The 26132-nt window shown below is 41.0% G+C and overlaps 1 protein-coding gene and 1 pseudogene across 2 annotated transcripts in view; one reads left to right on the top strand and one right to left on the bottom strand.

Moving 5' to 3' along the window:
• Nucleotides 1–26132, top strand: part of ARSB (arylsulfatase B) — a gene marked incomplete at its 5' end in the record, with an annotated part of 179983 nt that overhangs the window by 52379 nt on the left and 101472 nt on the right. The window lies entirely within an intron of this gene.
• Nucleotides 23974–24585, bottom strand: LOC309820296 (large ribosomal subunit protein eL15-like; annotated as a pseudogene). The gene has a single exon. The product of its transcript is annotated as a large ribosomal subunit protein eL15-like (transcript).

The raw sequence follows: 26132 nt of genomic DNA, 5'->3' as shown, positions 1-26132 counted from the left end.
ACTGGTTGACCAGGACACCACAGCAGTAATCTCTGGGCAATATGTTATTGTACAAATATTGTAGCTGTGTTTAGGTTCCAAAAGTCCAGGAACTCTCTGTACTACATTCACAATGTTTCTATACCTCTAAAGCTGTTCTAAAATTAAAAGTTTTTAAAAATACATACATACATATACATATATGTGAGAATAAGGGGCTCCAAGTGTGGGGATTCAGAAAGGAGCAGATATGAGATATATATATATATATATATATATAATATATATATATATATATATATATATAATATTTGAAAGGCCCTTAAAAATCAAATCAGATGAAGTCTATAAACTGAAAAGGAATATTCCTGAAAAGTTTCCATAAGTATAATTCCACTTAAAATAATTCCACTTTAGTTGACAATGTGTTGGTATTGGTAGTTTTAGTTCCTAGTAGTACCATCAGAAAACCCTGATGTGCCAATATTTAACTATGAAATTGCATGTGGAATTTTTAGTTGCTACATAGGAGATACCTTTCCAAAGAGAAATAATAAATCTACCCTTTACTAATAAATCTACTCTATACCTCAAACTTACAGTTATAAACTATGAATTAATTGTCTTTAGGATTGAAAGGATGTCTCATGAAGGTGATGGGCCAACATGAGGAAGTATGGTGACAGTTTGAGCTGTGCCTTTCTCTTGGTTTGTTCCATTATAAGTTTCTAAGAAGTTAACTGACTTTGGCCAAATTTGATTGACGAGCATTCAGTTTTCCTTGATTCTGGTCAAACCTGTGGTTTAATTTGCCACCTTTAAACACAATTGCATTCAAAAAAGGATTTCAAATGGATATGTATCTTATCATAAATACATTTCAATGAAATTAAGTAGGTGGTTGGCATAGATAATGGAAGAAAAGTGATGATAATTACAGAATTTGATTCGAAGTTTCTTTGTGGTTGATTGCCAGGCATTATTTAGCTTATGTTTTTCTCGACAACAGAAAATTATTAGGAATATAGTTAATATGGTCTTTTGGTTTTTTTACACTAGGTCTTCATTGGTTATCTATTTTATTTTATTTTTGAATATTTATTTATTCATTTTTGGCTGCATTGGGTCTTAGTTGCGGCACGCTGGCTCCAGAGCACATGGGCTCTCTAGTTGTGGCACACAGGCTCTCTAGTTGTGGTGTGCGGGCTCAGTAGTCGTGGTGTGCAGGCTTAGTTGCCCTGCGGCATGTGGAATCTTAGTTCCCCGACCAGGGATCGAACAAGTGTCCCCTGTGTTGCAAGACCGATTCTTAACCACTGGAAGACCAGGGAAGTCCCTGGTTATCTATTTTAAATAGAGCAGTGTGTACATGTCAATTGATACACGTAAATTGGTATAGCCACTATGGAGAACAGTATGGAGGTTCCTTAAAAAACTAAAAATACAGTCACCATATGATCCAGCAATCCCACTCCTGAGCATATATCCAGAGAAAAACATAGTTTGAAGGGATACATGCACCCCAATGTTCATTTCAGCACTGTTTACAGTGGCCAAGACATGGAAACCACCTAAATGTCCATCGACAGATGAATCGATAAAGAAGATGTGATACATATATACAATAGGCTATTACTCAGCCATAAAAAGAATGAAATAATGCCATTTGCAGCAACATGGATGGACCTAGAGATTATCATACTAATTGAAGTAAGTCAGACAAAGACAAATATATGGTATCACTTATATGCAGAATCTAAAAAAAAATGATACAAATGAACTTATTTACAAAACAGAAACAGACTCGCAGACTTAGAGAATGAACTTGGGGGGAGTGGGAAGGGTCGGGGGAGGGATAGACTGGGAGTTTAGGATTGACATGTACACACTGCTATATTTAAAATAGGAATATAGTTAATATAGTCTTTAATTTAAAAGAAACTTTGGGGGCTTCCCTGGTGGCACAGTGATTAAGAATCCTCCTGCCAGTGCAGGGGACATGGGTTTGAGGCCTGGTCCGGGAAGATCCCACATGCCGTGTAGCAGCTGGGCCCGTGTGCCACAACTACTGAGTCTGTGCTCTAGAGCCTGCAAGCCACAACTACTGAAACCGCGTGCCACGGCTACTGAAGCCTGCGTGCCTGGAGCCTGTGCTCTGCAACAGGAGGGGCCACCGCGATGAGAGGCCCGCGCACCCTGTGAGGAGTGCCCCTGCTCGCTGCAACTGGAGGGGGCTCGTGTACAGCAACGAGGACCCAACTCAGCTAAAAATAAATAAATAAATAAATAAATAAATAAATATATATATTAAAAAAAGAAAGCAACTTTGGTACAATGTATCCCACTATCCTAACATTGTATTAAAGAGGGCCTTTGAACTTGAATTCCCTCTATATGGAACTCTCTTCATCTTAACCATCTCAGGGCTGATACCTCGTCATTTTAAGTCTCAGCTAACAAGTCAACTCCTCATTTGACGTTGCCTTCCCTGCCCCCTCGCTCACTGTCTATCCCATCACAGCGTTGGTTTTCTTCAGAGCACTTATCACAGTGGGAATTATCTTGTCTGCTTGTTTTTTTTCTTGTTTATCAAATTAAGTTCCAAGGGAGCAAGGGCCTCATCTGTCTTATTCATCACTATATCCCCTGTGGTCGGAACACTGCACATAGTAAACTGATACTTTAAGTTTTATTTTGCAATGCATATGTGTAGGCATATATGCATTTATAATTCCTGGTAGAAAACAGGCCAGAAAGATCCCCCCCATAAACGAGTAACAATCTCCAGTTACTAAGTCCTTTTCCCATTCCGTACTCTGTTACTGATTTCCTTAGACACTTATATTGCTTTTAAGGCATGATAAATGATACAATTTAATAGGAAAATGATAAATCTCAAGAAGAAAACTTTGCATTAAGATAACATTTTATCTACAGAACAAATTGGTATTTTAGCTTCCTTCTTATCTTTTGGGTTTTGTCAGTAAGAAAAGAATGACTTGGGATGACATGGGCAGTTTGGGGGTAGGATTCCTGGGGTTATCTCAGTGACCTCTTGTTCTACCTAAATATTCCCAGAAGACAGGCAAGTTTAGTGTTTTACCACAATAACCCAGAAATTTGATCAAATCTACTCTTGGCTTTAAAGAAAGCTTGTCCATGTGCCCAGACCCAGACTTCTTTGCTCTGGAATGGAACAAGCCAGGGAGGAGCTTTCTCTTTCTCCGCAAAAGTCAGGGCACCTTGATATAGTTGGCCACTTATCTGCCTTGGAACTTGCATGAGAAGCCTTCACAGAACTGCTGAGATCCTGAAAAGAAATGTAGGGTAGAGTGTGTGTTTATTATCACCTATTCACATGTGAGATGTACGTATGTGTCAGGAATATTTTGAGTTTTGTGGGAGCCGTGCCTCACTTATCACATGGCCTCCTCATCCAAGACTTCAGTTTCCTATTAAAAGTATAATAGCTCATTTAGCTTAGAGGATATTTGTAATGAATGCTGATCTCAGGATATAAATCAAGTCACAGACTAAGATTACATAGGGGCAAGTCAACATCCACTTAGATCTGACAGATGTCAGATTCCATTTTACCTTCGATTTTACATCCTCTCCCTTCTTTTCTTTTTTTCCCTGGTGAATGCAGCCTTCATGTTTAATAGAGAGCCCATTTGACCTTCCCCATTACTGCCTCTAGGGCATCTTTTCTCTTAGTGTATAAAGGTAGCTTGCCTCAGACTGACCTGAACAAAATGCTTTACTTATCATGATCCTCAATGTAGAGGGTCTTTTCTTGGGATCACTGGTTTCCTTTCAGTTACAGTATCGATAGAGCTCAGAAGTGTCCCTTAGGCCGTGACTGATGAAACTCAAAAAAAGAAGCCAAGGGCCTAGATGTGTCCGCTGGATAAACTGTGTCCATGATAATTGAAGTGGCAGCAGTAGTTAGTTGGTCAGGTAGTTATCAGATAACTCAAGAGGGTATCCAGGAAATGAATGGGAAACAGAAACCAAACAGATTGCACGTTGATCGTAAAGACCAGATTTATTTGGCAAAAGGGAACGTTTCTACCAGAATTGAACTATGTCTCTTCTGGTCAGAAATACACAAGTAAAGAATTAAGAACATGCTCAGGGGCTGAAGAAACTAGTCTGTTGGTTGGAAAATTATGTGGAAAATTAATAGGAATGTTTAATATCCGTCAGAAGACTTTCTTGAAATATAATGAATATAAAGTGTCTCAGTGGCATCATACGATTCTGAGTATTTGGGGCCACTCCATTCAGGTATGTGGGCCACCCTGTTCCAACAAGGTGGGGCTTAGACAGGGATTGGTGGAAACATTGAGGCCTTGTTTCACTTTCTATTTTTTAATAATTTGGCTCTAAAATGTACTTTTCTCTCTAAAAGTACTTCTCTGTTCATTTCTTTCTTCTTTGTAAATTAACATTTAAAATAATACTTTCTAACCTTTGGATTCCAGAGTAGACTTTATTTATACAATGAGCCACAGTTATTTTAGATTTAATATCAGCTTTTGAAAGAAATCCTTAGTATCCTCATTAGTTTATTTAAAATTAATCATGCTTCTGATAAAAAATTATACTTGATAATGGTAGAAAACTAGAAAACTATTGAAAGGTATAGAGAGGAAACTAAATTATCCATTATTCTACTACCCAAGGTAAATACCTAACTTTCTATGGCAACAATTTTTCTGATATTAAAAATTATTTAAAAACATGATTTTTAACAATAGCAGTCATTTTAAGAAATCATGCTTTGGGTGACTCCAGCTAGAAAAGAGAGGGTTTTGGGGGGTTTTTCATTTTGCTAAAATTTTGGGTTTCTCAATTTGATATTTTGGCATAAACACGTACACATAGTGACAGAGAATGATTGTGATGTATCTAGGATGGCAAGTCTGTAAATTTCAGCTCCAAGCACAAATATACAACACTGGGCCTATATTGAAATATGGATAAAGAGACTCAAATGTGCTTTTGTAAAATAAACTGTTAGGAACCAGGACATCTGTGTCTGATCCTAGCGTGAGAAGCATGAGACTCAAATGAAATAAATAGGCTCCGTCATACAATAGGACATGAAAACTACCAAGTCCACCCCAAACTGCTGCTTTTGTCTGTGACTCAGCCTACTTTATGATACTCAAAGTGAATTAAAACTACCCTTTAAAAGCCTGGTTCCCATCATGATTTTGGCTGGCAAGAAATGGACTGATGAAGGAGGCACTGCTCTGGCTGACCAGGACACATTCGTGGATCCCACTGACGCCCTGACTCCTGTCCCCAAGCTCTCAGTGTGTTTTCAGTAACCACGAAAAAATCTTTTAGTGATCAAAATTATACGTTGATTCTTCTTTCTAATGCCTCAAATATTTTTTCAGCAAAGCTGCTTTAAAATTTATTTCTGATTGTATGTTGGGTTTTTATCAAGAAACGGGAATGGATAGTGGGAATGTGAATTGATCCCAAGAGAAAAAAGTTCCCATAACATGTAAGTGCCTTAGTCAGATAGTTGGAGAAGTTCCTGCCTGACCCTCTGTTCCATATTTTGAGCTCAAAACATACCTTCCCCTCGGCCGTGTGATGTCACGTTGTCTGGTTGAGTGAAATGTTGCCGTTGCAATTACTTGGATGGGTGCAGTGCTTCCTGACCCACCTGCTGTGTTGGTAAACCCGAAACCATCCTGGCAAGTATGTTTATTTGCTTTTCCCTGAAATGTGCTGTCCCTTTTTACCTCGTGCCGATAAAAACTGACAGGTCCTTTTCCTGCTAGCCAAAAGCAGTGATGGGAACCAGCTGGAAGATACGGCCCTTAAAATGTAGTTTTAATTCATTTTGAGTCCCATAACGTAGGCTGAGTCACAGACGAGCTGGGGGCCTTACCAAATCACTCCATGACCTCACTTTCCCTCTGGCAAACCTCTCTCAGTGCAATACGGTAATCTCGCGGATGGAGTATCAGAAACAGCTTGCTTGAGAAGAGCTTGCCTGTGAGCTGTTAAGGCTGCCAGATGGCATCGCTCTAGTCCATCTTCTCTCTTTTTCCTTATTCTTCAAATACATATGGTCTTCATGTACTACAACAATGTTATTAACCAACCTCACCACAACCACTTAGGTTGTAGATAACGAAGGCTTGGTTACATAACCATTCATTAGAAGCATGGTTTCGGAATTGATGAAAGCTGTATTGACTCCTCAGTTTCTTAAAATGGATACTTTGAATGAAACCACTGGAATCTCCAAGATGATTATTGACCTTACTGTTGTGTACTGAGATCTCTATTTTAAATTCTCCCCGATTACCTTTTTTTTTTTCCTATCTTTCAAATTATTATTGCCATTGTAGTCAAATAATATGATAGAGATTTGGATGGGCTTCAGGAAAAGAGTTTTTTTTTTTTTTTTTTTTTTTTGCGGTACGCGGGCCTCTCACTGCTGTGGCCTCTCCCGTTGCGGAGCACAGGCTCCGGATGTGCAGGCTCAGCGGCCATGGCTCACGGGCCCAGCCGCTCCGCGGCATGTGGGATCTTCCCGGACCAGGGCAGAACCCGTGTCCCCTGCATCGGCAGGCGGACTCTCAACCACTGTGCCACCAGGGAAGCCCAGGAAAAGAGTTTTTATTGTGGCTTTGCTTCTAACTCGCTGTGCAGTTTCTCGCACGCCATTTAATCTTCCTTGACATCATCATCTTTGTGTTGATTTCTGAGATATCATTTGAGACTTTGTGGTCCAATAATGAATTCAAACACCCTTTTCTACAGGGCAGAACCTGCCTTCTAGGCAGGTTTGCAATCTTCTCTGTACTTCCAAACACCTTGAAAGCCCTCTCTGAAGATTCTGGTTCCCCAAGTGATTCTGTAGTGTAGCCAGGATGAGAACCACTGTGTATAGACTCTAGAGTAGGGGCTCATTATTATAAAAATTTCTACTTTGCCACATTTTTTTATCCTTAAGTAAAGGTCAATTTTACCCTTCAGAAAATAACTACTTTTATAATTCTTTTATAATTTAATCCTCACAGAAGTTAAGGTCCAGCCATTTTCTCTTTGTGTGACTTTTGTGAATGTTCTGCATGGATTCAGTACCCATTTCTGTTCTTGCTTATTTTTCCACTCTCACTCGTCAACCACACTTGACCAGTGATTCAAAAGAACAACAAAAAAAGATGCAGAGTAAAGCTGGTTGACTTTAACGTATCAGCCATGCAGTCTCTCTGGAGAAATGGTTTTCAGAGTGTGGTCTCAGAAGCCTCATCATCACCATCACCAGGGAACTTCTTTGAAATGCAAATTCTCAGGCCCACCTCTGGACCCGAAACTCTGGAGGTGGGACCCAGCAATTAACATACCTTCTAGGTGATGCTGGTACATTGCTGTTTGAGAGCTGTTCTAGAGAGATTTTATATTTTCAGAGAGTTGGATTTTTTTAAGTGTGCTTGGATATTTTTGAAATAATCATTGTCCAAACTTACATGCTCTGGAAATAAAAGGGGTATTACATTTCTAAAGGGGGTATTTCTCTGCCTTCCTTTTTTTAAAAAAATATCTTTTAGAAGTGTTCATATTCCTTTCTGTTCTTAGAAAGCCTGTTCATATCTCTGCCTATTTGCATGCTGAAATTTCAGTCTTAAGTTTGTTCTATTATCATGATCTATTGTGACACAGGATACAATAGATGGAAAGTGACTGGTAAAACATTTATTTAATTTCTACTCTTGTATTTGTTTTTTTTTTTTTAAATTGAATCTTCCAAATGGCATTCTTCTTCCTTTAGAACCTAGACAAGGATGATTTTTTTAAAAGTTATCCTCAAACAAATGGGATTGTTTCATAATAGACCCAGAGGTTGTCTATGTCCCGTGTCAGAGGGACATTTTTACTTAAGTCGAATGCTCTCTGGAAGAAGGTGTGAGCAGAAGCTAATACCGTGAATTAGAGGATGAAGAAGAAGATAAGGGCATCTGGTCCTCAGTGAGGAATCTTTGACCCAGAAGCCTTTTGTGGTGGCAGAAGTAGACTTCCAGTCCCAGGCTCTACTCTTCCAATCCAGTATTCTCTGCACGAAACGTCACTGCCTTCAGGACCGTGCCGTTTACCTAATTGGTTGAATTTTTGTCAAAAGCTTGATCCAAGTGAGGTTTTCTTGTTTGTTTTAATATATAAAGCGTTTGCAAGTTCTTTCAAGGGCAGCACATAGCTTTGTTTAACTCCCTCAAGCCCTCTCATCTCTGTCCAGCTGCACCAGGAAATTCAAGGTCTAGCCAGAGGCCCCCAAAGAGTTAAAAAAAAGACAACCCGCCTGCAGAGTAGAAGAAACTGATGTCAAAAACATATGTTCCTCTGCGGGGCCTCGCTGGATTCCTAAGTCTGGATAAAGCCAGTGTGTATGCATGCACGTCAAAAAGAAAAAAAAAAACAGTCTTGGCTAGTGTCGTGGAGCAGTGAAGTGTTGTCCCTCGTCTGCAATTCCTCTTGAGTCCCTGCTGCATGGGAGCCCTGCCGGAGAGCTCCCGGGAGGCTGGTGGCCCTCACACTTGAGCCTTTAACTCAGAACGCCCCGCGAATCCCTTGTTTTCCTTGTGAGTGTTCCGGCCGAGCGGCCCATACAGACCCTGCCCGTTTTCATTGGCTTCGGGGGTTGTTTTTGGAGTGGCTAACAGCTGTCTGCCAGGCTGTCTGAAACTGCCTTCCTGTGCTCTCTGCCGCTGCTCAACTTCACAGAACTATTGTTCCTGTTGAGCCTTTTTCTTAAAATCTTTCCCAGCTGTATCCTGATATGGTAAACCACTTAAATTAGCTCCAGATTGTTCTGTTTACTTTGTGTTAGATAAGCGACAAAATACAGTCCCGGCAGCCAGCCAGGAGGAGGGTGGAAGTGGGGGGATGGGGATGGAAGGACACTAGCAAAGTCTTTTACAAAAGGTAGAGTTCCCAGACAGAACCGTGAAAAGGCACAAATGTGATGCAGTCACGGGTCCTGCCATTTACATGTGATCCTGATAGGCTGTCCCAGTAATAACTTTGGATCTGAGCACACCTCAGTTCAGAAAAGAAAACCAAGACCCCAGCACTAAGTCACACAAGCAGGAAGCTCAATTTCTATTATTGGAAATAGATACAGTATCTCTGTCAGCCACAGGTCTGGTTGCCGGGCCAGCTGTCCACGTACCATGCTTGATGGCCTGATGGTGACAGTGTCTCTTTTGTTTATTTATTTAATCATCCGTCGGTATTGCAGCGCATGGTAGCTGATGGGCTCAAAACTGGCTGAAGTTCACCAGCCTCCCTATATGCTCAGCAATTGAAAACATTCTCTGCTGTGCTGTAATTTAAAGCTAGAAATCCAAAGATGTTGAGTCACCAGCATAGGTATTTTCCACACAGCTGCAAGTGAAACTTCACAATGGACTTGGCCATCTGGGCAGCCATTCTACCGGTGGCCTTCCCTCCTCTGTGGCTGTCTGCTCACAGGGGCTCTCCGTGCAAAGCCTTCCTGAATACTTCACAAAAAGTATTTTCAAATATAATAGATGCTGTCCTCGAATGAAGATACTGCCTTTGTGATTGTAGGAATAAACCCAAATAAAATATGAAGACTAAACTTCCGAATGTTTTAACTCAGCTGAAGCACACGAACAATGCCAGCAACCAGCTGAGTTACAACCATTATTGAGAATTTTGTCTGTGGTAATTCAAGACTCCCCAGGAAAGATCCCATGACTCACTCCAGCATGACTGGGCCTCCAGTCCTCACTCTGAACCAAAGTCCTGGAAATGCTTTTTACCAAATTGAGGGAAGGGGAGGGAAGAACAGGGTCAGAAGTAATAAAATGCCCTGAGAAACTGCCTCTTAGTTTTCCTTTGGGCAAATAAACTCAATGCGTAATAAAAATGTACAAAACCAACTTTGGAAGAATAATTACCCCATCAAGCCCTCTCCCCCTTGGGTGGAATGTGCCTTTTCCTCTCCATCAAGGTCTGGCCCAAGGTTGAACAGCCTCCATGTCACCCTCTCTAATTCCCCAGTTTCATCTCTCTACTTTCTCTATATCCTTTTAAACCCCAATAGTGGACAGTCTTCTATCTTTCACCTGGGCTGGGCTTCTCATGTCCCTTGAGAGCAGGGACCGTGTATTGACCCTCTGTTGTCTTTTCCTGCAGTGCTGACAGCAGTCATGGGCACTGAGCAGGTGCTCAATTAAGGCCTTTCAAATAATAGTTTTCTTTTTTATTCTTACCTGGCATGAGGTGTCGTTCATTCTGTTTCTATATAAATTCAGGCAAAGGTAAAAACAACAACAACAAAACAAAGACGAACAGCAGCAAAACCCAGGACCAGACATCACAAGTCCCATGGGCCTATTCTCATTAAAATCATGAGCGTACCCTACTGGTGCTGGGCAGGATGAACCAGCCAGGTAAAGCCTGTCTCTCTCGTGGATTACAACTAAAAACTCTGGACAATACAGAAAACAACTGCCTGGGGCACCTAAAAAGTAAACAACGGCAAGCAAATGGTGAACAGGGCTGAAGTCAAAGCATCACCAATCCCCTACACCCGGGGTGAGTTTTGTGGACTTTGTTTTCACTCCTCCGTCTCTCGGCTTTGACCCAAGGGCTGATGGAATTATGGAACTATGAAGCAGGTGTTGGCAGCAGAATCTACAGGTGAAACCCCCTATTTCCGACCAGAGGTTTGGGAAAGGAGTCTTTTGCTAGAAAATATAGGGGAATTCACATTTTATTTGTTTCTTTTTTCTCTCTCTCTTTTCTCTCCTGACCCTGCCCCAAGGCCAGCCCCACTTGAGGATCTGCATTGCTTTTGTGGTAGTGGTTTGGGCTCCTAAAATGCAATAAGAAGGTTCTTTCTGACCACAGGACCAGGGAAAAGGGGCCCCTTTTGTCCAAAGAGAGTAAGAGGATCCTATTACTTTAACTCTCTCTCTCTTTTTGCTACTTTGCTCCGAAAGACAACCTCAGTTGTGTTTTTAGGAGGCTAAAATCTGAGAGAAACCTGTCTTTCTGACCAGAGGAGCCAGGAAGAGGGAACGCTGGGGGCTGGAAAGTATAGGGGAATCTCAGAGAGGAAAGAGCTGGAGAAGAGGATCCCCTGATTCTGTGTGTAAACTGACATAAGTCCCAGGCTCAGCTCCAAGATGCGCAGGTGTCACACAGACCCAAAGAAGTAAAGCAAAGACTTCAGGAACTCACCTGTGGTATAAGTCACTGCCTGAGTCCCACACTAAACCCTGGGTTGGGCACACACTGGGTAAACCCAAACGTCATTGCAAAGACTTTAAAAACCAAACTGATATTAGGACCACTGTCCACAGACAAGACAGAACTTGTACTCTGAATGTAATTGGGTTAGTTATAACTATCCTCCATGAGATAAACTTGAACACTCTTGAAATGAATGGAAAAATAAAAATTCTCAAGAGAAATAGAAAGGGAAAAAAAGAACCGAATTGAAATTTTAGAACTGAAAAATACAGTACCTGAAATTAAAAATTCACTCTATGGGCCCAATAACAGAATGAAGATGATAGAGGAAAGGGTCAGTGAACTTCAAGATAGATCAGTAGACATTACACAATCTGAAAGACAGAGAGGAAAAAGATGAAAACTTGAGCTGAGGGACCTATAGAACAATATCAAAAGGTTTAACATTTATGTCATTACAGTCCCAGACGAAAAGGAAAAATATTGGTGCAGAAAAAAAGTACGTGAAGGGATAATGTCTGAAAACTTCACAAATTTGGTGAAAGATACATGTATAGATTCAAGAAGCTCAGTAAAATCAGATCAACCCAAAGAAAACCACATCCACACTGTAATCAAACTACTGAAAACCAAAGATGAAAAAACATCTTGAAAGCAGAAATTCTCATCATGGGGATTTACCCAAGAGGAATGAAAACATGTTTGTACAAAAACCTATGCCCCCATGTTTATAGCAGCTTTATCAATAATTGTTAAAAACTGGGAAAAAACTCAAATGTCCTTCAACTAGTAAATAAATGAAACTGTGGTACATCTGTACGGTGGACTATTACTCAGCAATATAATGAACCATTATACATGCGCTAACTTGCATGAATCTCAAATGCATTATGCTGAGTGCAAGAACCAGACTCAAAAGGTTACACACTGTGTGATTCTTCCTATATGACATTCTGGAAAAGGACAACTTTGAGGATGGAAAAAACATCAGTTGTTGTCAGGGGTTAAGGGTTGGGTGGAGGATTTGACTATAGAGGGGTAGCACAAGGGACTGATTCTGGGGTGATGGAGTTGTTCTGTATCTTGTGTTGACCTTAAAAGTTATTTTACCAGCAAAAATGAGTTTATTCAGGAATGGTGAAGAACTGCACATTCAGGACAAGCAAGATACAGCAAAAGAATAGGCAAGTCCAACAAAGGAGAGGGATATTATTTTATAGAGAAAAAGGAAGAAGTTGGGAAGGGTTGTTTTGAATGAAAGTCCATTGGAGAAAAGTGAGAGTTCGAGGTGAATGTGGTTTTTCATTGGCTGAGTCGCTGAGGTGGTCGATTTCTTGTAAGAGATACAATGTATGTCTTTTCCTGTTGAGGTCTGGTATTTGATGATTCTTTCCTGTTGGTGATTCTTCTGTTGGGGTCTGTAATTGACAGTTCTTCCTGAAATTGATGTTTAGTGGTACTGTGTGAGAACTTCCCCTTCTGGCCTTCAACTCCATTTTAGTGAGTCTCCCCTTTATTAATTTTCACATTCAATTGTGGTGCTAGATATATGACTTCATTTGTCAAAATTCATAGACCTACACACCAAAACAAGTGAATTTTACCATACACAAATCAGAAAATAAAAAATAAATCACTAGCACAGTATTTCATATCTGATAGGGTTAATATATCTTCATATGACTCATGAAGAATGGAAAGATTCATGTAATCTCTTATCTATTTTGAAGTCATTTTCTACTTGATTCCACATTTAAACTTGCAGGAAGCCAAAAATGGAATAAACAATGAAGCAGTCTCTTTGGGTACATACAAAAAGCTTTCCAAAAGAAAATTTTGTGTCTCACATGCCAGGCAGATGTTTTGTAGGGTCAGCTTACCACAAAAGGCCCTGATGAAAAACTAAGGTATAAAAAGTAGGGGTCTGTAAGAGAAAGAGAGACACATTGATTCCAGAAAAGATCTACCGTTTTTAAAAGAAGCCAAGTCAATTTGATGGATTGGTGAAAACAAGAACAAAGAATCTGCCATGTCCTGGAAGCTCTGGGTTTTGATAATTAGGGTGGTGTTGAGAATGCACTGTCTAAAACACTCACATCTGTTGTACTGAGGTATAACCTTGCCTGTGCTCTGAAATATACATGGAGTGGGCAGGCTTGGGCTGTTTCCGTGAAGCAGATGGTATACATTTTAGTGACAACAGGAAGAGTTTTCCTGAATGTAGGGTTTCTTCCTTAACCCACCTCTCATCCAAAGGGCAAAAAATGTAGAATGGATGCTTAATTGCAGTGAGATCCCACCGGCTGACCAGAGCTGCACTTTACTCCACTGCTTATTCTGCCTTTGAAGTTACATTATCACTCTGTTTCATCTTACACCATTATGGGTCTTATCAATTTTAATACATAAATGTATTACCAAACCTGTTGATTTTAAGAACATTTGCCTACCTCCAAGTCACAAAGATATTCTCTTACGCTTTTCTATAAAAGATTTATGGTTTTAGCATTTACATTTAGGTCTTTGGTCCATCTTTTTCTTCTCGTACAGCTCTGTTTTGTTAAGATATAATTCACATCACCATCAAATTCATCCTTTGAAAGTGTACAATTCAGTGGTTTTTAGTATATTCACAGAGTTGTACAATCGTCATCATTATCTAATTTTTTTTATCACCCCCACAAAAAAAATCCTGTATCCATTAGCACTTTCCCCTTCCTCCCAGGCCTTGGAAGCCACTAATCTACTTTCTGTCTCTATAGATTTGCCTATTCTGGACATTTCATGTAAAGGGAAAAATACAGTATATGGCCTTTTTATCTGGCTTCTTTCATTAGCGTAATGTTTTCAGGGTTCACCAATATTGTAGAATGTGTCAGTACTTCATTCTTTTTATTGTGGTCCTTTTTTTTCCCTGTATATTGCTGAAAATATATCACATCTTATCCATTCATAATTAATGGTATTGAGTGTTTCCACTTTTGGGGGCTGTTATGAATAATGCTGCCATGAACATTCATGCACAAGCTTTTGTGTGGATATATGTTTTCATTTCTCTTGAATACACACCTAGGAGTGGGATTTCTGGGTTATGTGGTACCTTTATGTTTAACTTCTTGAAGGACTGCTATTTCCAAAGCAGCTGTGCCATGTTACATTCCCACCAGCAGTGTATGAGGGTTCCAGTTTCTCCACATCCTCACCATCACTTGTCATAGGCTTTTTTATTATAGCCGTCCTAGTAAGTGTGAAGTGGTATCTCTTGTGGTTTTGATTTGCATCCCCTTGGACATTTTTTTTCATGTGCTTCTTGCCCATTGTACATCTTCTTTGGAGAAATATCTGTTCAAGTCCTTTGCTCATATGTTAATTTTTTTTTTTTTTTTTTTACTATTGAGTTGAAATATGAGCCATCTTCAATTAATTTTTCTGTAAGTTGTGAAGTAGGGATTGGTCAAGGTTCTTTCTTCCCCCTCCCGTAGATATTCAGTTACTCTAGAATCACTTGTTGCAAAGACTTTTTCCTCGGCTGACTTATTTGGCACCTTTGCTAAATATCAAATAATCACTAACGGGTGGTTCTTTTATTAGGCTCCCTATTCTAGTACCAAGCTGTCTGGAGTACTGGAGCTTTATAGGAGGTCTTGGAAGTTGGGTAGTGTAATTCTCCCAGCATCATTCTTTTATATGAAAATTACTTGCAATCCTAGGATAAGCCTTGTTTGCTCATCATGATTGTGGTAGGCAGGGCAATGTTCCCTTCGCTTCCCCCAAAGATGTTCACGTCCTAAAGACCTGAACCTCTGAATATCTTATGTTATATGGCAAAGGGGAACTAAGGTTGAAGATTGAATTAAGGTTGCCAATCAGGTGACCTTAAGATGGGAATATTATCTGACTGGGCCAAATGGAATCACAAGTCTTTAAAAGTGGAAGAGAGGAGGCTTCCCTGGTGGCACAGTGGTTGAGAATCTGCCTGCCAATGTAGGGGACACGGGTTCGAGCTCTGGTCTGGGAAGATCCCACATGCCGCGGAGCAGCTGGGCCCGTGAGCCACAACTACTGAGCCTGTGCGTCTGGAGCCTGTGCTCCGCAACAAGAGAGGCCGCGATAGTGAGAGGCCCGCTCACCGTGATGAGGAGTGGCCCCCGCTCGCCGCAACTAGAGAAAGCCCTCGCACAGAAACGAAGACCCAACACAGCCAAAAGTTAATTAATTAATTAATTAATTTAGAAAAAGTGGAAGAGAGGGACAAAGAGGAGGTCAAAGTAATACCAAGTGAGAAGACTCAACTGCCATTGCTGACTTTGAGGATGGAGGAAGAGAGTGTTGAGCGAAGGAATTCTAGCAGCTTCTAGAAACTGGCTAAAAAAGAGATCCTCCTCTCTTGCCTCTGAAAGGGAATGCAGCCCTCCCAACACTGTGATTTAGCCCAATGAGACTTGCCTTCAGACTTAAAACTATAAGATGATGAACTTGTGTTAAGTGGCTAAATTTGTAGTAATTTGTTATGGCAGCCATAGAAAACTAACACAATCACGTATTATCATTTTTATACATAGCTGGATTTGATTTACTGAAATTTTATTGAGGATTTTTGCACCTCTGTTCATTGTAGTTTTCTTTTTGTGTAGTGTCTTTGGCTATGGAATCAGTAATGCTGGCCTCGTAGAATGAGTTGGGAAGTTTAGGCTTCTCCCTGTTTTCTGGAAGATAAATTCTGATTTTTATTCTCGTGTTCATCCCTGCTCTCTTTCATTCTTCTGTACTTCTAGTGTGGAATGGCCTCCTTTAAGTCCAGTTGTATTCATATATAGTCCAGGCAATTATCTTACCACTTTGCTATATATTCTGTGCCTGCACGTTTTCATATGAAATACATGCTATTTTATTATCAGTTGCCATTTTTCCTTTATATTACATTTAAAGTTATTTTAAAAATTAGGTGTGCAAGTGTATGAATTCCATTACAGGGAGGCAAAAGAGCACGACAAAACATTTGTTATAATAGGGGAGTGTGAGGCTTGAAAGGCTTGAGAACCATGATATAGAAGCTTTTTTTCCCTATTTCAGAACTTTCCCAGTTATTACAGGTGCTATTAGATAAAAAGCTAAAATCTGTGAATGAGCCTGCAGGCAGGTCACATATTACCACATCCACAATAAAAACCAAATAACCACAACAGTAAAAACACCTTCTATCTCACCTGCAGGATAACTTAACACAACTATTCTAGCCACCAAACACAGGGTGTCCAGCCATAACGCTCACACATATGCCTGGTAATCACAGGTTTCAATCCACCAAAGTAGACGTGCAAAAAGGTGTAACTTGCTCCCCCCCCTCCCCCGCCTGCAGCTGAGCTCAGTCCTTCTGGGGTCCCAACTCTGACCTGGAATCATTTTCTCTCTTTTCCGTGTATAGGCTTAACTCTATGCCATGATAGTAAAAGTTTCTGTGTGCCTGCAGTTGTGACCTGAAAATGACAGGTGGAGGTGGTCACATTATAGTGATCTAGGTGGGCTCAGAGACATGAATATGGGCTATAAACCTTTTTCTAGGTCTAAGCTGTCCTTAACTATACCCCGAGCCTCTTACCGTCTTAATGATGTAAGGTTATCATTTTAATTTTTTCGTTATTGTGTTATGCTTCATACAGTGGTGTCCTTAATATACATCAGTGTGGATCACTTAACACTAGAAAAACAGGGAAATTCTTTATTTAGTTTTAAAACTAAAATTTATATTTTTTTCTTATAAAATGCATATCTTTTCTGCTCCTTCCCTCATTCTTAGGAGACCAACTCCAGCAGTCTGCACCTACCCAATCTGCTATGAAATTAGGAAGCCAGCCATCATACATATTATTAGAATTGTGTCTGAAACCAAATGGGCCCTGAGTTAGGATCTGATTGCAGGGACTTGGTGTTGCCTTTTGTGGTCACTCAGGGCATTTATTTTGATTCGTTTGGTTGTTTGGTCTTGTTTCTTAACCCCAGCTCATGGCTGATCAGGAGACGTTGCGTTTCCCACGTACCGGACCTCTCTCTCTCTCAGCGTCCTTTGGTCTCGCTAAAGTGCCTCCACTTACCTACTTGCCTCTCATTGGGCAAAAGGGACCCAGGCTTCCTGCCACACATTCTCTTCTCCTCCAGCTGCCTTCACTCCCAACAGCTAGCACTCTCTTTCCCTGCCCTTGGGATGGCCAGGGTCACCTGGACTTCTCCTCCCTCTCACTGACCCCTTCATCCTGGTCAGAGGGGTACTGCCCACCTCACATGGTCAGGAGGGCCAGGAGTCTGAGAACTCAGAGTTTGTTTCACTCTGCCTTTGGAACAGGTGTTATCTGCAGATCTAAAGGGAATCTTGTTCCTATACCTTTATTAAGTATGCATTCAATATTTGAAATTCTTTTAACAAACTTCTTAGTATTTAGGTATGTTGAATTTTTTTGGTTTGTTTCTGCCATTAAATGTTTCGCTCTTCTGTTCTTTTTTTTCTTCTTCTTCCAGCTTTATTGAGATATAATTGACACACAGCATTGTATAAGGTGTATGGCATAATGATTTGAATTACATACATCATGAAATGATTACCACAATTAAGTTTAGTGAACATCCATCATCTTGTATAGGTACAAAATAAAAGAAAAAGAAGAAAATATCTTTTACCTTATGATGAGATCTCTTAGGATTTACTCTTCTGTTTTTCTTCAAAGAAGATTGTGCTAATCAGTGTTCTCATGACCTTTTTCTTGGTCTCTCCTGCCATAATTAGACAGTCACATACTAGTGAGATCCTTTAGCAGTTAGCAAACTTCAGAGAAGTTTGGGGAAACAAAACTGCCTGTCCACTCAGTTTGGTTTATTGATTTTTTCCAAGTAACCTAAAAGCAAATCTTACTACTTATGAAGTAGAGATCCAGTAAAATGTTGTTTCTGCTTCAAGGGTAAATTCAGAACATTTAACTTGTGTTGTAGATTTGGAAACATAAAGACAAACTAAAGTAGTTGATGCTTGCCCAAATAGAATATGTGAGCTTTCTCTAGTATCATTCTCTCCGAAAAAATCATTGACCTCAATTCCCATCTTTCTCACCATACAAGTAGTCCGCTTACTATTTTGCAACCACAATCTTACTTGTTTCTACCTCTTGATGATATTTTCACTTCTCTCCTGCTGTCTTTGAACTTGCCAGACTCTAAAGCACTTCTGTGATACTTTTTACATTTATCACTTCTTGATCGGCATTAGTGACAGATAAATAGCTGTCTAGTAAAAAATTATCTGGCCACCTTAAAGGGGTTTCAAGTCTGGAAGGGGAGCCAAGTAATTTGTGAGTAAACTATGATACTCCGTAAAGGTGCCAAAGCATTTTAGTTTGCCCTGAAATTCATAACTTTATTAGCTTTAAAAAAAAATGCATTCTTTCAAGATCGAACTTCAGGAAAAGCAAGGAGAGCTTTAGTTGTAAGAAAGGACTGAATAAACATTTGGTACTTTTCTTGACCCTAAATATTCCAAACAAAGGGCTTCTGTGCTACTTGTTAGGGGATCCAGAATGTGGAGATCAAAGCTAGCATTACCCTTGCCATTTAAGTGAGAGTGACTCATAACATTTTGTGCTTACAACTTTCGTTTAAGGATCTCCAAGATCTGTGAGTACCTATGATTTAAACTTCAGAAAAAAGTTCAGTGATTTGCCTACCAATACGTAATAAATGAGGACACTGTTTTCCAGTTCCCTTTTCACTTTTCGAGACCAAATGTTTTCAATCTTTCAACAGACCTTTTGAGACTTTTCATCCTTAATAAGTTTTAAAGGAGAAGATAAAATCCCATTGATATCTCATCATTATAAACGATGACATGAGTCCCGTTAAAATGAGGAAATCTTTTACTACAACCCTGTGTAATTTTTTTTTTCTCTTTGACCCCCATTCCTTCCGGATTTTGCCCGTGCCCTGCATCCATCTTTCTTTATCTTTAGCTCTTTCGGTGTCTGCATCATTTATTTGGCATCTGCCTGCCAATCCCATTCCACCAGAATCTCCCTTAATGCTAGCTCGGCAGGAACACTCCCCTTGCTGGTTCTTTTAATCAAGATGTAAAGTCTGATTGTGTCTGACTGGGAGTTGGGGGGGTCAGAGCGTTGATCTGCCCTGAATGCTGCAAACCATTTAAAACCCCTACAAATATTCAGATGAATATTTGAATAAAGATTCCGTTTCTGAAATTTAATTTGAATGACAGGCTATGGCCATTGTACCTCTTTCTTTGATCATTGATATGCTTTATTTAAATTCATGGAAACAGAAAGGAATCGTAACAAAACCCCTCACAATTCATCGTGTTTTTATGATGCTCAAGAAATTACATACAGAGAAGAGAATGCTCCTTGGAAGGGTCTATGCTTGAAATACCTTCTTACAAAAAGCATGGCACTTTGGAGTATAGTTTTGAAACCTAAATCTAGCATCTATTTAGTAAATACCCAGCTAGGAGCCTGCTCTGCTCTGCATACTTTGATGCTGCTGCTGGTGGTAGTTATCAGTGATGAAAATTGCTAGTATTTATTAAGCACTACTTCTGTGCCAGGCTCTGTGTTAAGATGGGTATTGTTATTATCCTCATTTTTCAAATGGGGAAAACTTAGGCTCAGAGAGAGAGTGATTTGCCCAAACTCACAGCACTTAATCCCTATCCCTTGAGTATACTTCAATAAAATTACAAATGTGACTGTAGTAATGATAGGAAAAAATATATTAGTCATAAAACAGACAGCTTTTTGTTTATATCTAGTCATCATTCAGCTCAAGTTTTCCTTAAGTTCAGAGTGGTTCTTAAGAGTACCGTTAATTTAGTATTTAATTAAGAAGCTTGTCACAGAGGCTTCCCTGGTGGCGCAGTGGTTGAGAGTCCGCCTGCCGATGCAGGGGACGTGGGTTCGTGCCCCGGTCCGGGAAGATCCCACATGCCGCGGAGCGGCTGGGCCCATGAGCCATGGCCGCTGAGCCTGCACGTCCGGAGCCTGTGCTCCACAACGGGAGAGGCCACAACAGTGAGAGGCCCGCGTACCGCAAAAAAAAAAAAAAAAGAAAGAAGCTTGACACAGAACACCCGCCATCTAATGTGTAATTGAATCAGGCCCTTGAGCCTCCTGCACCGCGTGCCTGGGTTCTCCTCTCTCTGATGTTGGTTGGCTCTACCCCGTCATTCTGGTTACAGCTTCTCTGAGAGGCCTAGTCACCAGTTACCACGAGTAGAGAGATCCTACCTCTTTTTCTACTCACTGCATGTGAAAGGACCTTGTCTGTCTTATTTTCTGCCATTTTCTGCCATTTCCCCAAAGCTAGAGTGGTCCATGGGCCATGAAATCCAGAAAGATTTGTTACAGGGGTGAGTGAGGACTCTCTTCCCATCCAGGACCGTGCTTCCTCAAATGCTCTCCAACAACCCCTTTGACTTTGGGTAACTGATCCAGATTGGACAAACAATTCTGGTATTTGTGGGTTGGATTTGTTTAAATCCTCATGGGGTTCCAGGAGTGCCTCTTGCCAATATCCTGTAAAATAAGCAGCATCTGTGTGCAGAACAGCTTCCTAAAAGTTAAGGTCATGGGGTGGCTGGAGGAAAGCTCAGAAAACCCTCTGCAGTAATCAGAGTTAATTTTTAGTGTCTTCAGTCTCCATTTTTGGTGGCCTTTTCTCCATTCACTTATTTGTTCCCCCCTCTCCACCCTCAAATCTCGAGGCTTCCTCTTTGGCAGGTCTCTGCTAGATCTTGGGGAATGCAAAGAAGAATGAGACATTGTTCTTGTCCCAGAGAGCCAGAGTTCTCAGGGAAGACAAATCACGAATAACTGATTAACACCATACAGAGATAAGTGTGATAGAAAAGTATAAAGTGCAGGAGGACAGTGAAGAGACAGAGGTTGTCTGGGGGGAGTAAATTAAAAACAGCAGTGTGACATTATTAAGTCAAGCAGGAAAGATGGGGAGGGCATTTTAGGCAAAGGAGCCAACCTGTACCCAGGCAACGTCAGCATGTTGTATTCTAACAACAAGAAGTAAGTTCTCTGTGACTGAAGCACAGTGCATGCTTTGTGGGGAAGGGCAGGAGCTGATGCCCCAGAAGTAGTTTGGAGCCACATATGAAGGATTCCATGTGTTGGACTGAAGTTTGAACTTTTTCCTGATTGGGAAGCAGTTAGAGGTCTTTAAACACGCTTGTGGCCTGTTTGGTTTGGGCTTCACAAAGATGCCTCTGATAGCAACGTGAAACATTCTGTATGTTACCCCAGGAGTCCAGGTGAGACCCGTGCTGGACCCAAGGCAACGGGGCTGGAGAATGGGGAGGTGGATTGGAAATCCATTTTCATGATCAACTTGGCAGAAGTGAATGTGTTGAATGTAGAGCAAGAGGGAAAGAGAAGAACATCAGATTGTAAATTGAATGTCTCGGTAGATATGTTCTCTAGAACCTTTCATTAGGAGAAGATTGAATTTACCTAATCCTTTAGATGACTACTAAGACATACATTAACTCTCCAATTTGCTTTAAGTAAAAATTTAGTCTAAAAGAATCAACCATGAGTAGTAACAGGTCCTTTATCGGACAAAGAGTCTTCTTGGTCTCTGAAATCCTGTTGTCTGCTCATCTGTCACACTCCCGTGGGTGGCCTGTTCAGAGGGATGTCCAGGCCCTGGTGCAAGGCTGCTGGAGCCTTCCTTGCTTTTTTCTCCAGGATCCCCATGTCAGAGTGAGGAGCTGTCTTGGATAAGCCAGGGTTGAAGGATCCATGGGGGCAGCAAGGTGGAGATATACACTGATGGTTCAGGGCAGCCTTCTAAAGCCAAGCCACAACATGACCCTGTTTGGGGAGTAGTCCTAAAACCTAGTGCTGTTATCGTGGTTCCATCTTAATTTTTATCAGCTGGATGCAAATGAGGCTTCACTGTCATATACTTAATGTGTTTGCTAGGGTCTTTGGCTAACCAGTGTTTTTCATGACGTTTTGACAGCTATTTTTGTTCAATAATGAATAATAAAGTGAGATTTACCATCTGTAGATGACATTTGTTTTATTTTGACATTTATTTTCTATACGGCAAAGATTTTATAATTAGGTTTTCCCCCTGCCAAAAACATTGCTGAAAAATGATTTCCCCCCAAAAAATGTTTCATAGCTTCCTTTACTAGTTGGAGTCATCTTATTTTTTTTCTTTTTTTTTTTTCGGAAACCAATTGAACTCGTATTGACACCAACTACATGACTCTCCTCAGTAGCCTTATGGGAATGGATAAAGTGGCTTGACCCAAGATAACACTGATTGGACTTAGCAATGTTACTTTTGAATAAAACCAACCCTATTTTCCCCCCTAAGATGGCTTAGAGTTCATAATGGTCACAAACGAATACTACAGATAAAACATTTAAAAATTTGATCCAAGCCTTTTCTATCCTCCCACACTTGAAAGGTACCTGATGAACACCAATTTCCCAATCCTAGCATCACTAGCTTACAAACCTTAGGGTTAAAAACTCCCTTCTCATTTACCTAGTGTTCAATTTCCATCAGTTTCGATATACAGTAGTGTAAATACCATGACTATTTTGCATGAAGTTAAGTATTCTACAGATCCCAGAGTCATAGGATTGAATCAGGAACTCCCACCTTTTATGTGAACGTCAGTGGTACCATGGAGGCCAAGGCAATTTAATTTAGGTTAACCAGGATTTGTTTCAATTTGTAAGAGAAACATCTTGCAACAGGTTTTTTCAATTCTCTTAAAAAATGGTGGCATTCCTTTACTTTTCGCCTTTTGGAAGCAGCAGTTACGTAAGTAGAATAGTAGATTAAGTCTAAAAATGTGGGCCCTAGTCAACTTTCATTATTTTTCTGCATATGATCATGATAAAGGATCACAACATTCTTCACATGTCCAAGGAAAACCCAATTTAAAGTTTGTCCTTGCCAAACTCCATGGAACAGCCACTTTAGAGTAAACCAGCAGAGCATTGCATCACCCCAGTAAAGCTGTAGGTTTCATCACATGCACCAACAAATCTACATGGCTCCTTTCTGCACTCCTCTTTTACAGAATTTTACACCTATTGTACCAAATGGCATTTTTTTTTAATTTATTTATTTTATCTTTTTGGCTGCATTGGGTCCTCATTGCTGCACGCGGGCTTTCTCTAGTTTCAGTGAGCGCGGGCTACTCCTCATTGCAGTGCGTGGGCTTCTCATTGCAGTGGCTTCTCTTGTTACAGAGCACCGGCTCTAGGCATGCAGGCTCAGTAGTTGTGGCATGCGGGCTCAGTAGTTGTGACTTGCAGGCCTAGAGCGCAGGCTCAGTAGTTGTGGTGCACAGGCTTAGTTGCTCCGTGGCATATGGGATCTTCCTGGACCAGGGCTCGAACCCATGTCCCCTGCATTGGCAGGTGGATTCTTAACCACTGCACCACCAGGGAATCCCCCAAACAGCATTTTAAACACGGACATATCAACTCCCTAATAAAGCAAAAACAAAGGCATTTCCCTTATTAGAAACAAGATACACCATCACTTAAAGTCTTCAAATATTATTGAACTTTAACTTTCAGAATTTGACAATGCATTCAATGAACAATCTGCACACAACTAGTTTTAACAGACATTAAAAAACACTTTCAAGCAGACATGGATGTCCTAAACTGTTTATAGGTAAGAATTTTACAAACATTACTTATATTAGCGGTAGTGGTGGAGCTGGAGAGTATTGCGCCTTCTCCAGGCTGCGCAGCGAGAACCACCGATCGTGTCGTGGAACTTGTGGCCCTTGCCAAGGCCGCGGCTCTTCCTGCCTGCAGACGTCAGCCCCCGCATCTCCCTGTGCTTGTGGACTGGTTTGGTGATCCACTGGGTGTCAGGGTGTCTTCTGATAGCTTTATGGAATGGATCAATGAGGATAACCTCAAAAAATTAGTACGTAGAATCTCCACCAACACAGTAAGAATTCAGGACCCTCAGGGCTCCACAGTGGCGTCCAGCTCGCTCCTCGGCAACAGACTGAAGACTTCGAGCAAATGAGCTGGTTGACACCATGGTGGACACGCGTGCTGTAGGTGATACCCTTAGGAACTGGGCATTTTTGGCCACCGCGGCGCACACGAATCCGACATATGGCATAACCTTGCTTGGCCTTGTAGCCCAGCCTGCGCGCCTTGTTGGGCCGGGTGCGGCGGGGCGCCCGGAGCAGCGCCGAGAGCTGGCGGTACTGCTGGCAGCGCACCCTGAGCAAAAGTGCATCGCATCCGACTGCTTCCTCCTCCATAGCTCCTGGAGGTACTTGTAAGCGCGCATCTCGGCTCACCTGATGGCTGCCGCCAGACAGAAAGGCAAGTCATCTTATTTTGATTTGGAAGTTTTTTCATAAGTCAGCCAGGAAATGCAACCTGAACATTTTCTCTTGAAAATTAATTCTTAACAAGAACAAAAATTAACTTTTGCCCAAAGGAAAATTAGGAGAGAAAATGAAAAGAAACGTGTTTGAAATGGTGGTGGTTTCATTGTCTTTTTTTAACATCTTTATTGGAGTATAATTGCTTTACAATGGTGTGCTAGCTTGTGCTTTACAACAAAATGAATCAGTTATACATATACATATGTTCCCATATCTCTTCCCTCTTGCATCTCCCTCCCTCCCACCCTCCCTATCCCACCCCTCCAGGCGGTCACAAAGCACGGAGCTGATCTCCCTGTGCTATGCGGCTGATTCCCACTAGATATCTACCTTATGTTTGGTAGTGTATATATGTCCATGCCTCTCTCTCACTTTGTCACAGCTTACCCTTCCCCCTCCCAATATCCTCAAGTCCATTCTCTAGTAGGTCTGTGTCTTTATTCCTGTTTTACCCCTAAGTTCTTCATGACATTGTTTTTCTTAAATTCCATACATATGTGTTAGCATATGGTATTTGTCTCTCTCTTTTTGACTTATTTCACTCTGTATGACAGACTCTAGGTCTCCATTGTCTTTTTGAACTTTATGTCATACTTAAGTGAACGATATTGGAAGCCCCCTTCTCTACCTTGTTTCAAATGAGCTGATTTTATTCCTGTTACTCTGATCAGTTTTATGTCCAACTCCTTGAAATACCTGGGCAAATGCACTAGAACCAATGGACAGCACCCTATTTCTCAAAGGCCTAAGTCTGTGGATTTTTGCTGGTAAGTGGAGACCGTCAGCCAGTGCCGCCTGGCCAGGTCTCTGGCAAAGCTGAATTGTCCTCTTCATGCAGTGGATTCTGCAGTTGGCTTTGTGACTGGGGAGCCCAAGAGAATGAGTTGCAGGTGTGTCAATTAACAGTGCTTTCTCCCTGGAGTGCTCTCAAAAAAATGATGGAGGAAGCCACATCGATAACAGACGATAGAATCGCTTATCATTGCTAATGGGAAAAACATCACAGAAGCTAATGCAAAAACAGTCACACGCACTGCATCGGCACCTCCCAAATAAGATGTGGAAACACCTTCCGCCTAGCAGCCGTGGCCAAATTCTCATTACAGCCCAGAGTATTTTCCTTCCTGAGTCATACCTCAAGGGCCTAAGATCAGATTCCAGACCCACCCCACGCTTCTCCCCATCACCTCCACTCTTGTTTCTACCATCTTCATCATCCACCATTTTTGTACTGAGCACTAACAAATAGGTGGAACTGAAAGAGACATTATCTAATATTTCAAAGGAGTGTTATCTATCAAAGATGGAGACAACAGGCATCTTCTACAAGCCCTGAGCCGGTATCATTTGTAGCAATCCAGACAGCACAGGGAAATGATAGTGCTGTCTTAGCCATTCTTAACTTCACAGGTAGAGTGTAAACACTTCTTTCCAGTGTATTTCTGTA

The sequence above is a fragment of the Grampus griseus genome (genome assembly GCF_964374135.1).
Source record: "Grampus griseus genome assembly, chromosome: 3".
NCBI lineage: Eukaryota > Metazoa > Chordata > Mammalia > Artiodactyla > Delphinidae > Grampus > Grampus griseus.
The sequence above is the reverse complement of the archived record's forward strand: the minus strand, read 5'-3'. Positions and strand labels throughout refer to the sequence as shown.